Consider the following 12,556-nt stretch of genomic DNA (forward strand, 5'->3'; position numbering starts at 1 on the left):
GGGTTTATTGCAGGACGCTATATGGCCACAAATACGGAATATCTAATTCAGGCATTGGACTATCTGAATGCCAATTTGGTGCCAGCTTGCATTTTAATGGTCGATGCCGAAAAGGAATTCGACTTGGTGAATTGGGAAGCCCTATTCTATTCTCTCGGCCAATTTGGATTCCCGGCGCAAATAGTTAAGATCCTACATAATATATATACTGGAGCATCTGCTCAGGTAATAATTAATGCGAAACAGGCCGGGAGGATTAATGTAACCAGGGGCACTAGGCAGGGCTGTCCCCTATCTCCCTTGCTTTTTACCTTTTTTATTGAGCCCTTGGTGGCAAGGATTAGGGATAATGCGGCTATTTTGCCCCCTATCATCAGCATGTCTAAACTAAAATTATTTGCCGACGACATTATCCTTTATCTAGCTCCCGAAAAGAAGGTAGATGAGAATTTATTGAAAGAGTTTAAACCTTATGAAAAGATCGGGGGATATAAGATAAATGCTAAAAAAACTGAAGTCCTTGCTTTAAATACAGATACAGGGATTCTCCCTAGTTTCTTGCAAGTCCAAGCTGCAAGAAGAGACCCAATAAGATATCTGGGTATTTTTGTAACTGCAGAGTATGATAGGCTTTTTGACCTGAACTACATCAGAATGAAAAATAAAATCAAGCACCTGTTAGATAAATGGTTTTTGCTCCCATTGTCAGTGATTGGTAGGGTGTCAATGGTTAAAATGTCAGTTCTGCCTTTACTTATATTTTTGTTTACTAATGTACCGATAAAAATTAATTTGTCTTTTTTTAAAGAATTAGAAACAATGTTAAGAGGATTTATCTGGGGCAATAAAACTCCTAGAATTAAGCTCCCGGCGGTACAACTCTCAATAGATCAGGGAGGGTTAGCGCTACCCCACCTAAAGACATATTACGAAGCTGCTTTTTTTGATATAGTGGCAGGTCTTTTGAGGGTTTATCAGACAAGAGATAATTTTTTGGGGGAGAAAATGGTACAAGAAGCAGGTTCCCAAATCCCAATTTTTTTAAAGACCGCAAAGCTTCCTAAAAAATCGAGGTATAAGACGTTGAAAGAATATACAACGCGCTTGCTGCTGCTTTTTAAAAAACATGGCTCTGATGGTTCTCAGTATCTAAGTTTGCCCGAATGTAGTAAAATAGGCCTTCCATTAAGTTTGTCTAAGATAAAAAAATGGGAATTGTGTGGGTTTCGGGAGTTGAGAGACTTGCTAGTCCAAAATAGGGTTATTAGCTGGCAAGAGGTGATAACTAGAACGAACATTCTAAGGCGACCGTCTTTTTTTTAATATCTACAGGTTATTTATTTTATTAAAAAGGATGTAAGTGGCCTGTTGAATGCCCCTAATAACTTACTAAATACCCTTTACGGAAGGAAGAGCAGCGGGATAGGGCAGTGGTATAAATTGCTCCACTGCTCGGGTCAATCCCCACTGATCGACAAACATTTGAATAAAGTAAGTCTCTCGACCCAGTGCTTTTTCTCCTTGAAAGATTGGGAGGCTCTCTGTTTACTGGGAAACAAATCTTTGCGCGCTGCCAACTATAAGAGGATGGCCTTCTTGTCCCGTTGGCTAGCTTATTATACGCCTGAGGCTATGGAAAGAATGTTTCCTGGAACAGAAAATAAGTGTTTTAGATGCCTAGCACATGGTCAGGGAGGATGGTATCATATCTTTTTTGCCTGCCCGATGTTGGAGTCTTTCTGGAAAGAGATATTTGCGGAAATTGAATAGGCCATTGGAAAATCATTTTCGCCTATGGTAGAAGCGGCCTTGTTTGGCATAAGCAAGGATAGGAGTAGGTTTAACAAATCTGAAGAGGTATTTATATTTATATCATGTGCGGTCGCTCGCTCTTTAATACTACAAAATTGGAAATCAAGGGAAATTCCATCACTGATAAAATGGTTCAACAAGATGAGGAGAACCTGTCTCTTTGAAAAAGCATACGCTGGCAGAGTAGGTTCTATTAGGAGGTTTGAAAGGAATTGGAAGTATTTTGGGGATTCGGAACAATTAAAGGAGGGATGAGCTGAAAAAGAAGGATGGAGATAAGGAAAGGGTTTATACATTCGACTGCACTAGCACTTTTCTAGATTTCACTTTATTATAGCTTTTTGCACTTGCAGTAGCACTTTATTGCAGGCTTTTGCACTTTTTTGCAGTGTCACTTTATAGATTGCGGATTTTGCACAGACCCTTCTTGATACAATTGTTGTTTGTATTCCCTTTCTGTGCTTGATGAATTTCTTCGCCTCTTCCTAATCTTTGTGTCCCATGTCTGATATATATATATATATATATATATATATTATTTTTTTTCTCAAGCCTTTTTAACTATTGAAATAATTATTGAAAACGAAAAATGAAAAGATGTTCTGTACCATTGATTATCCATTGCTATGTTCAATAAAAAATGTTATAAAAAAAAAAAAACAGTTCCTGCAGGGCAACCACATGGTCATCGATCCACAGATTCACTAAACCTTACTGTGTGGGTATCCAAACTAACAGAGAGGCGGACGTGGGCTGGAAACTATTAAAACACCTGTTTGCAAACACACTCTTTAACCCAATCTCTCAAGTACAGGTAATACTGCTATGTAATCTATGAAAGCATGTGAATCTAAAAAGATTCACACTGCAAAAGAAAAAGGTTACTTACCCATAAAATTGGTTTTGCAGCTTGAAAACGTTTCTGTATTTACATATGACTCTCCCACCTCCCCAAGGAAGGCAAAGTGAATCTCTGCAAAAAGGTAGAACAGAAAGCTAAAAGAATTATTAAATGAAGGACAATATGTAACTATTAACAGTAAGCCCTAGAACAGTACATTTCACCGGAAAAAATAATCTGAAGATGGCAACCACACAGGGGCATTGTAGGTGCGCATCTGATGAGGGGTGAGGGGGTGCCTATACCCACCTAGTAGGCGACGCTTAAAGAGGAGGAGGTGGAGTACAATAGAGATATTCCTGAACTAACCACTAGATGGTGGAATAATGCATTTCAAACCCGAGTGAAGTTAGTCCTCTCAGGCAGATACAAGTTCATGCAGCAAGCAAGATTTTTCTTCTTATGGGTCAGCCAGCTATCTCATGAATGGTTCAGTCATTAAGCCAGTTAAATTAAAGGATGAAAGCAGTCTGTGGCAACACCCACTGCATTAATCAAACTAAAATGCTAACACTTTCTCCACCCTAGAATTTTGGAACAATGACATGTTCTTCTTTTTGGGATAAGCTTATTGGCAAAACCTAGAGTCCTTTTCAGCACAGAGAAGAAGTATAGCTTCCTTCTCCCGTCTTCCCTCTTCCTAACCCGCTCCCAGTCATCCCTGTTACTTCCATCAAGGATCAATGGAAATCTGTGCCTCCTCAGACCCATCTCTCTTTCTTTTGCAGCAGTGGGTGGTCCGCTGTGCTAAAAAAGGGCTTCCATTACAAACAGTGTACTGAGGCTCTCCTTACTCACCTGGGGTGTTGGAACACATTTCTCTCCTTTCCCGAACTTTTTTTGGGTGGGTTTACCATTGAAGCCAGTCTGACGGCTACTTTCAGAGTAAATATTGAAGTGAAAAGCGACAATTATTCGTGACCCATAGAATACTGTAGGTGGAATGTGAATAGCACTTACACTCTCCTGCTATCTTTCTAATTGGTAATATTAGTTTCCTGTAGGGTGGATAAACATTGTTGGTATTAAAAATCCAATAGTTCCATTGGGGTGGGGCGGGGTGCCGCTCGCAGCCGTTTCTGTGGCAATCATAACCTTCCTGACCTATGAGGAGAGAACCAACGGCAGAGCTTCAGAGGACCTTTAATTTGATTTATTCGACCAGGGAGAGACTGACTTTGTGACCACAGGGTGCGGGACTGCGAGTCCCAGCGGGCTCAGCGCAAACACCACCTGGCGCACCTGCGACTCTTCCCGCCCCCTCCCTCCCCTGCACCTTATTACGGCTCGCTCGCAGCCGTTTCTGTGGCAATCATAACCTTCCTGACCTACGAGGAGAGAACCAACGGCGGAGCTTCAGAGGACCTTTAATTTGATTTATTCGACCAGGGGGAGACTGACTTTGTGACCACAGGGTGCGGGACTGCGAGTCCCAGCGGGCTCAGCGCAAACACCACCCGGCGCACCTGCGACTCTTCCCGCACCCTCCCTCGCTTGTATATAGGCACGCCCATAGACGTGCACGCTGGACGCGCGCGGGCGAGCGCCGGGCGAAGCCCGGGTAAAGGGCGGGCCCTCTGTGGCCTGCAGGGTCTGGGCTGGGTCAGGACCCCTGGTTTACTTTTAATGCCAAAGATTTTTAATATAGTAAGCATATTTTCATCGATGCTCTTTATTATTGCTTTGATTATTGGTACCCCTTTTCTGTATCATTTTAGGGTAATTGGTATTTATATTGTGGATCCTAGAAACGTAGAGTAACCTGAGCATTTGCATTTTTATTTGATTTTGCATTTTATTCTTAGCAAGTTACCTCTTGTTAAAAGTTATGTCTACCCGTGAAACCCGAAGCAAGGCAGCGGCGGGTGCTCTAAAACTGACAGGCACATTGGACAATTTCATTGTTCGTACCAATTCCCTAATCGACCAGGTAATAGTACTTATGGAAAGAAGGGTGTCTCGGGATCTCGCACAAGCTAAAAGGTCGTCATTGGCAAAATAGCCTCTGCGCGTACCCCTAATAAAGCTTTAAGCACCTCTGAATCCAATTCCATCCAGGTTGATGCTGTGATTCATACCACTACCGGCATTCAATCAGCCCTTTTGGACCCATTTCCCTCGATCCCTTCAATATCGACCACTTTTGATAATAATCTAGTATCACTACCAGTTGTTGACCACCATGAGAACATCTATACCCAAAGGGGTATACTGGAAGGTGCAATTCCTAAATTCAAACGAATAACCATCAAGGAAAATGGTGACAGTACGGCCAAGCATGATATGGCAGGTTGCTCTAGTGATGTGGCCAGCGCCAGTGGTAGTACTGAGGAGGGGATAGATAATTTGGGTCACAATATAGGAAGAGAAGAGGTACAACATGTAACCCACCCTTTACCATTGGGTATCCCGGATGATACAGCTTCGAATAGTAGTTTGGTTGGTCTTCTTGATGACAGTAGCCTGGATGAATCTCTAGAGGAACTAGTGGATAAGAATGGCCCACTTATAAGTATCTTATCTGATCTTATTAAGTCTTTACTCTCGCCCTTGGAGATTAGACTCCAGAGCATAGAACATCAGCTTCAGGCTCTTCACCAGGAATTAAAATCCCGAAACAGTGACCATGTCCAAAGGGCACCCAATGCAGCGGTTCCAGTTTGTAGTCTCCCACCCACGATCAAGAATCAATCAGTAGGGAAAAAATCCACCCTTGAGTCCCGCCCCCCCAAAACTCCCACTCCAAAGGGAAGTAAAGTATGCGCTAATCGGCCAGCTACTAATGCGTATATCAAACCCCAGAAAGTAGATGGCCCTACTATTCCAGTCCCAAAAACCCTCACTATCCCATCCTGAGAAACCCAAGAGGCGCCGGAATATTAGCCTACCACCTGACGCCTGTCCCTATGTGATAGTTTTAACAGGTGTCCCTGAGCTTGCCACTGCAACACTTGAATCCTTCTGGACTCTTAAAAATAAAGTATGTCATTGGTTAGTCAGAAATTATCCCCTTCCCCTAACATTCATAGCAATCTGCTCATGGTGGAGAGAGCACCGTGGGTGGGTGAGAACAAGAAAAACCTAAAGGGGGACTGTGTTGTTGTCACATTTGAAGACCCGCGATCGGTGGAGCACATTTGCTCTGGGCCCCCATGTAACAACAACTCTACAATTATGGTTAAACCCCGTCTTACTTTTATATGCTTACAGGGCATCGTAACAATAGGTGGAGCTGGTTGAGGGCTTCTAATCATGTGAGGGGGGGGCAGAGGTGTGAGCCCTTGTGGGATCAGAACACACTTAACTGGGGTGGGGGCGATGAGGGAGGTTGGAACATAGTACAAAGAAGAGCAGGGAGGCCCATTCCTGGTGGCAGCCAGTTCAACGGGGAATGGTTCGGCCCACAGCATAATTTTCCCCAAATACCCTGTTTCAACCGTTATAGTGGATTGGAAGCAGTCGATTGACTCCCCACCCAGTTACCTGGACAAATCGGAAAGAGGAAGGTGGCAGCTTCCACCTGGGATGGCACTGTAAGCGGTAGGGATGGCCCAGTCAGGATGGGAATCATTGGCCCTAGTTTAGGAGAAAAGGAATTTAGTAATCCAGCTACTATCAAGGAATTAACTGTAGCCCCCATCTCCATTAATATTCTCTCTTGGAATATAGCAGGGCTAAAAAAAAATCTTGCTAACCCTGATTGGAACGATTTTATTAACACATTCCACATATGTATGTTCCAAGAAACCTGGTGCCTGACCCCGCAATACAAAAATGGGTACTCTACTTATTCTATTCCAGCAGTTACGGTGGGTAAAGGTCGCCCTTCCGGTGGACTGCATATTTGGGTCAAGGTGAATTTGAATTGTGTTGTTACTACCTATAAAGTCCAGAGCTGTTAGATGTGAAGTTATCTGATCTTCCACCTAGGTCCAAAATACTGGTAGGGGGGGATTTTAATTGCACATTTGAACCCCTGGATGATGAAGAGGTAATGGGTTTTAGTTCAGAGGACTGGAGACAGACCATACCTCCTTTAGTCCTTGCTCCCATTAAGAAGTGGACAGCCAGAGCTATCCAGCTGAATGCTTAGAACATAATTTACGGGCCCTCAATGGGAGGACAGTCTCAGATCGCGACGGGGCGATGACTTATAACAGGATAGGCTGCCCGTCTCGAATTGATTATATTTTTTTGGATGTTCAATCCTGGGCGAGTCTAGTTGATATGGAGGTTAGGCAATCATCGGACAGTGATCACAACCCATTATGCATGGAAATTCACTGGGTAATGAGATTGGAAAGAGTGGAGGTGTTGAGATGCTCACCAAAGAGGTTTTCCCTTCCAACTGCAACCGGAAGCTAAAATGGAATGTGGTCAGGTGTGAAGAGGGGAAACTTAACAGTATTAAAGAGTTAGTTTTGGCTGAAACTGGTACTCCTGCAGCCGTTGCTCTAGCAGTGCCCCATCTTCCTGGATCAACCCTGCCAGCCTCGTACAAAAATCTAACAGACAAAATAGGAGAGTTCTTTCTTAAGAAGTCACAGGGGACATTTGCGTCAAACCAAAGACCTCTTAAGGGTAACCCCTGGTATACCGCAAATTGTAGAGGAAAGAGGAAGGCTATTACGTTAGCTATAAAAAGTAAGGACCCCATATCAGTGAGATTAGCTAGGAAAGAGTACCGCAGAAGTATAACCTTAGCCACGAAGGACTGGGAGGAGGAGCATTGGCAGCAGCTTAAGGCTGCTGCCTGTGGGAAAGATTCTATTTTATTTTGGAAACTACTTAATGCCCTTGATAGAAGGGGGGCAGAGCCGATTTTAAACCATATAAATGAACACCAATGGTTTACCTCACTTTGAACGGGTCCTCCTTAGAGGTGGTGGACGAATTCGACTATCTTGGGGTCAGGCTATGTAACAACATGAGATGGGACTCCCACATAGCAAAAATGGTCCTAAATCCTTAAAAGAGTTTCTGGTGCCATATTGAAGAACCAGCGCCTCTCTATTAGTAGACCAGTAGCCCCTGCCCTGGCAGTTTACGAGGGGAAAGCTCTAGCCTCGGTCGTTTATGGCTCTGAATTGTGGGGTGCCGAGAACACCAACGCATTGGTTATCGCAGAGAACAAGTTTATGAGAGACATAGTTTCACTCCCTCCCTCGACCCCTAAGGGCATGTCTGTGTGTCACATGGCACAGGTGTGCATGCACACCTGAATTCGGTATTTTACCACCCAATAGGATTGGTTGGTAAAATACCGACTCTTAAGGGCCTGTGGCACTCCTAGGAGTGTCACCTACATCTGGGATTTACCGAATCGGTAAAAATACCGATTCGGTATTTTACAGAATCGGTAAATTTACCGAATCGGTAAAATAGAAGGTGGGAGATGTAGGTAAAATAAAATTTTAAATTACCGAATCGGTAACATTCGGTATTTACCGATTCGGTAAATACCGAATCGGTATTTCCTATTGATTCCTATGGGCTGTGAAGCCCATAGGAATCAATGGGAAATACCGATTCGATAATTACCGAATCGGTAAATACCGAATCCTGCCAGGGTGCAGGGGGTGTCACTTTGACACCCTCTAGCACCCCAAATACAGGCATGTGTGACATGTGGCACACAGACGTGCCCTAGGGGCATGTCTGTGTGTCACATGGCACAGGTGTGCATGCACACCTGAATTCGGTATTTTACCACCCAATAGGATTGGTTGGTAAAATACCGACTCTTAAGGGCCTGTGGCACTCCTAGGAGTGTCACCTACATCTGGGATTTACCGAATCGGTAAAAATACCGATTCGGTATTTTACAGAATCGGTAAATTTACCTAATCTGTAAATTTACCGATTCTGTAAAATGTTGGCCCCCTACATGCCAAATCCGAATTCGGCCGTTACCGACCGGTATTTCCTCTCCTACATCTGGCCCTAGATGCCCTAAATATACTTTTGCCACAGAGAACTAGGTGCCTAGAGGATCCCTTCCAGGTAGTGATGAAGATAACATTTATATATTCAGAATTTTTTCCATCCTTTTTGTGTCATTCCCGATTTGTCAGTTTGCATACAATTAACACATCAGCACTTATGATCTCTGTACTCTCCTTCTGACTACGTTTAATTTGATTCTCAGGTTTGCCGCCATGTAACAGCATTCTTGATCTTCCACAGGTCTCTGGCACATTCACTCAGCATGCTCTTGGGTTGGCAGATGATTTGGGGTTGAGCTTTCATTAATTCCTATCAGAACTCTCTTTCGGCCATAGAAACCCATGCTGATAGACTATGGGTCTATCTAAAGATTGAGGAAATAAACAAACTTGATATTGTATGATTTTTGATCCCATCAAGGATTTACCTCCCCAGTGGTCCCTTATTCCTTTCTTCCCCAATGCTTAAACATTGTAAACAACCACATTTTACATTACTGGGCAATGTGGAAGCTACCTTTTCTGTTACTTCAGCCACAGAGGTAGGAGAACTTTCATTTAAGGAACGCTTCACTATATTCCACAGGGACAGTTGTTCCTAGAAAGGCTTTATCTTTCTTTCTGTGGGTAATGATGAAATTCCACCTGACCATTCCAAACTTTGGCATCTTGCTCCTTAGCAAATGGCATATTATAACATACTGATATGTCTAGAGCTTTTCTTTGAGCATTTCAAAGAATTGTTTTATCATTGACATTGAATATAATTACGCTTAAGCCTCAACATCTAGTTTTGCTTAGCAGTTTATTCCGTCACCAATTCACAAATATTAGAAGGCATTTTCTCATCTCACTAGAGCAAAGACGGCTTTTGTGGCTTTTCAGCAGGAGGCACCCATTGCAGATGGCATGCATGCTTTTGTATGGCAGCAACCTAGGCCACCCTAATTAATTTTTAGGTCTCGCCTGAGCCAGTGCATGCACTGCTCTGTGAGACATTTAGTTAGGGCTTTTAAAAGTGCTGCCACACGGCCAAGCGCTTGCGTTCACTCGCGCGTGCACACGCGCAGCCGGCAGCTTTCAGCGCCTTGGCTTTCCTTTGCCGCGTGCACCACTTGCAGGCTCACCTCCTGCTCCCCCTCCGCCACAGAGCGCAGCCCATACAAATAACCACACGCGTCATCTAATGCCTAAAGACAAGTAAAGCAGCACAGAAATCATCGAATGCACTGGGCTCTCCCACTACCCAGGGAAGGAACTCGTCATCAGAGGTCCAAAAATGTTCCTTCAGCACCGGCAGATGATGTCATATGTACCTGCTCAGTACAGAGGCAACATTGCGCGCACGAACCACTCGGGCATGCTCTGCTTATATATCTGAACATCGGCGTCTGCCCCATATCATCTTTCTAGGGCTCTAGTCTTGTAACGCACCCCCTCCTATTCAGTAGTTCCTCACCCGCCGCGTCTCACGTTAATTGGAAACATATTTTTCCTTTCGCCGCGGCGGGTGCTCGCGCGCGCACCACTTTCAAAGCCGGGCTTGTTGTTCTCGGTTCTTAAACCCTGTCCCTTTTCTATTCAAAATGGTAACTCTTTTGAGATTTCATATTCACCCTCTTCGAACCACTTCCCTGGGCTGCAAACGGAGCCAGAAGCCCACACCAATAACCACACGCGTCATCTAAAGACAAGTAAAGCAGCACAGAACTCATTGAATGCACTGGACTCTCCCACTACCCAGGAAAGGAACTCGTCATCAGAGGTCCAAAAATGTTTCTTCAGCACCGGCAGATGATGTCATATGTACCTGCACAGTACAATGTAACCATTCAATTATGTGCCACACCTATTAAAGTACCAGATAACTCCACGTCAGGACGGACACATTGCTCATCATGAAAGGTTTTCCTTTATATATAATTGCTTCAGGCGCGTTATTTCAATTGGAACAACTTAAGTGAGTGAACCAAGACTTCATCTCCCAAGATGAATTTCGGTAGCAACAGAAATTCCAGCAGTGGGGCACTGCATCCCTCGTGAGTTGGAGTCACGTTGTAACCTCAATGCATGTCACAGCGGGAGGTAAGAGTGGGCGTTGCATTCATTGAAAGGCTGAGCTTGAAAAGTGGAAACTCCACAATGGGTTTTCTTTCTTTGGACAGAATTTGAATAATAATACAAAATGTGATATATTAGTTGGAAAACTCACAGTAGTAGCAAGATTTGTACCTGCTTCAGTTCACTGGAATGGCCTACATGCAGAGAAATGCTACAGCCTGGCCGGTTAGCTCAGTTAGTTAGAGCGTGGTGCTAATAACGCCAAGGTTGTGGGTTCGATCACCGCACGGGCCAATTCCTTTTATATTCGTTAAAAACAATATATGTATATTAAAATTACAGGAATATATGAGATGGCATTTCAAATAACACCTTATAAGCGTGTTTGTTTAACCTACTAAATAACTGGTCTCTGCTGTTTGTACCAGGAGCACAGTGTGCAGATAGCACCATGTAGGGGACTCCGTCGGGTAACAGAGCCCCCCTCTCTCGCTGTGATACCATCCTTCTCAGGGGTTTCTCAAAGGGCACTTTTTGAACCAGGGACGCACGACTAAAGATCTCATTTCCTCTTGGAGAGTGGAGGTTCCTAGTGCAGAGTTCACAAGAGGAGAAGGAAAGAGCACATGGGTCATGTAAGCTTCATTAAATTATCTGGTGCCCTTCATATCTTTGCACTCCTGTTTGCTTTAACGTATGTAAAGCACTTCGTCCACCAGTCTAGGGTGCTCATACTCGGAACATAAATGCAAATGTATACTTATAATGGTACACATTTCCCATCACCCCATTTGCGGTTTTTCTTCTCTTATATCAGGCTTTCTTTTTCTTGTGGAGAGCCGGCGAAAAATAGCAAGGTTTGATACCAGGAAATGTGTACTTCGAACTGGTGACATCTGGATAGTTAGCACACAGTAGGCATAGTGTAGAGATATGGCTAGTGTGGGCACTGTGGCTTAGTTGGTTAAAGTGCCTGTCTAGTTAACAGGAGATCTTGAGTTCGAATCTCAGCAGTGCCTCAGCTGTTTAAACACATTCTGAGCAGACTACAGAACACCCGCTGTCTGTTGTTGCTTTTGTTATAATTATCCACAAATACAGGATAGCACTGTTTAGAAGCTAAAGTTGTATTTGTTGTTCAAATGCCATAACTAACACTTTTACAAAACAGGCAGAAAAGTTTCAAGCTTCAATGCTCCAAGAAAAGGCACAGCACAGGCAGCGGCTGTGTAAGCATCACTTACATGATAAGGCTGTGAGTAGGCCAAAATGAATGTTGGGGTGCAGTGCAGAGGGAGCGGTAATGCTACAAGCAGGAAACTGAAGCAGTTATACAACCGGGCACTGTGCACATCACTAGTGAAGCTTTATGTCTAGTGCTGAGTACATTTCCCAAGAGCTCCTGTGGAGTAGTGTGTCTAGACCGTGCTGTATCGCATGGACAATTTCTACCCACTTTAGAGACTAATTCAGCCTATTGTGACCGAAACTTGGAGCCCCTCTGAAGTGTTGTGTCTTGTTCTACATAGTCCTCTCAGGGTATTTAATGGAATTCCCATTGCTTGATGAGGATTCACTGAACACTCTAATGCTAAAAGTGTCATCTGGCTCTCCTACTGACCCTGCCCCTCCTTGCCATCTGTTGCTAGTTGCTGATATAATCAGACCAATCATCTTGAACACCCTAAATGCCTCTATTACCGCAGGAACAGTACCATTGGCATGGAAATGCGCCCAGGTCAGAGCAATATTGAAAAAACCCAACCTCGACCCTGCAATTATGGCTAATTACTGCTCGATCTCCCTCCTGCCATGGTTGAGCAAGCTGCTAGAGAAA

General features: G+C 43.9%; 1 non-coding gene across 1 annotated transcript; it reads left to right on the forward strand.

Moving 5' to 3' along the window:
- Positions 1–11,664: 11,664 nt before the first annotated feature.
- TRNAT-AGU (transfer RNA threonine (anticodon AGU)) lies at positions 11,665–11,738 on the forward strand. Its single transcript has one exon. It is a non-coding gene; the product is annotated as a tRNA-Thr (tRNA).
- The last annotated feature ends 818 nt before the right edge of the window (positions 11,739–12,556 follow it).

The sequence above is a fragment of the Lissotriton helveticus genome, chromosome 9 (assembly GCF_964261635.1).
Source record: "Lissotriton helveticus chromosome 9, aLisHel1.1, whole genome shotgun sequence".
NCBI classification, from domain to species: domain Eukaryota; kingdom Metazoa; phylum Chordata; class Amphibia; order Caudata; family Salamandridae; genus Lissotriton; species Lissotriton helveticus.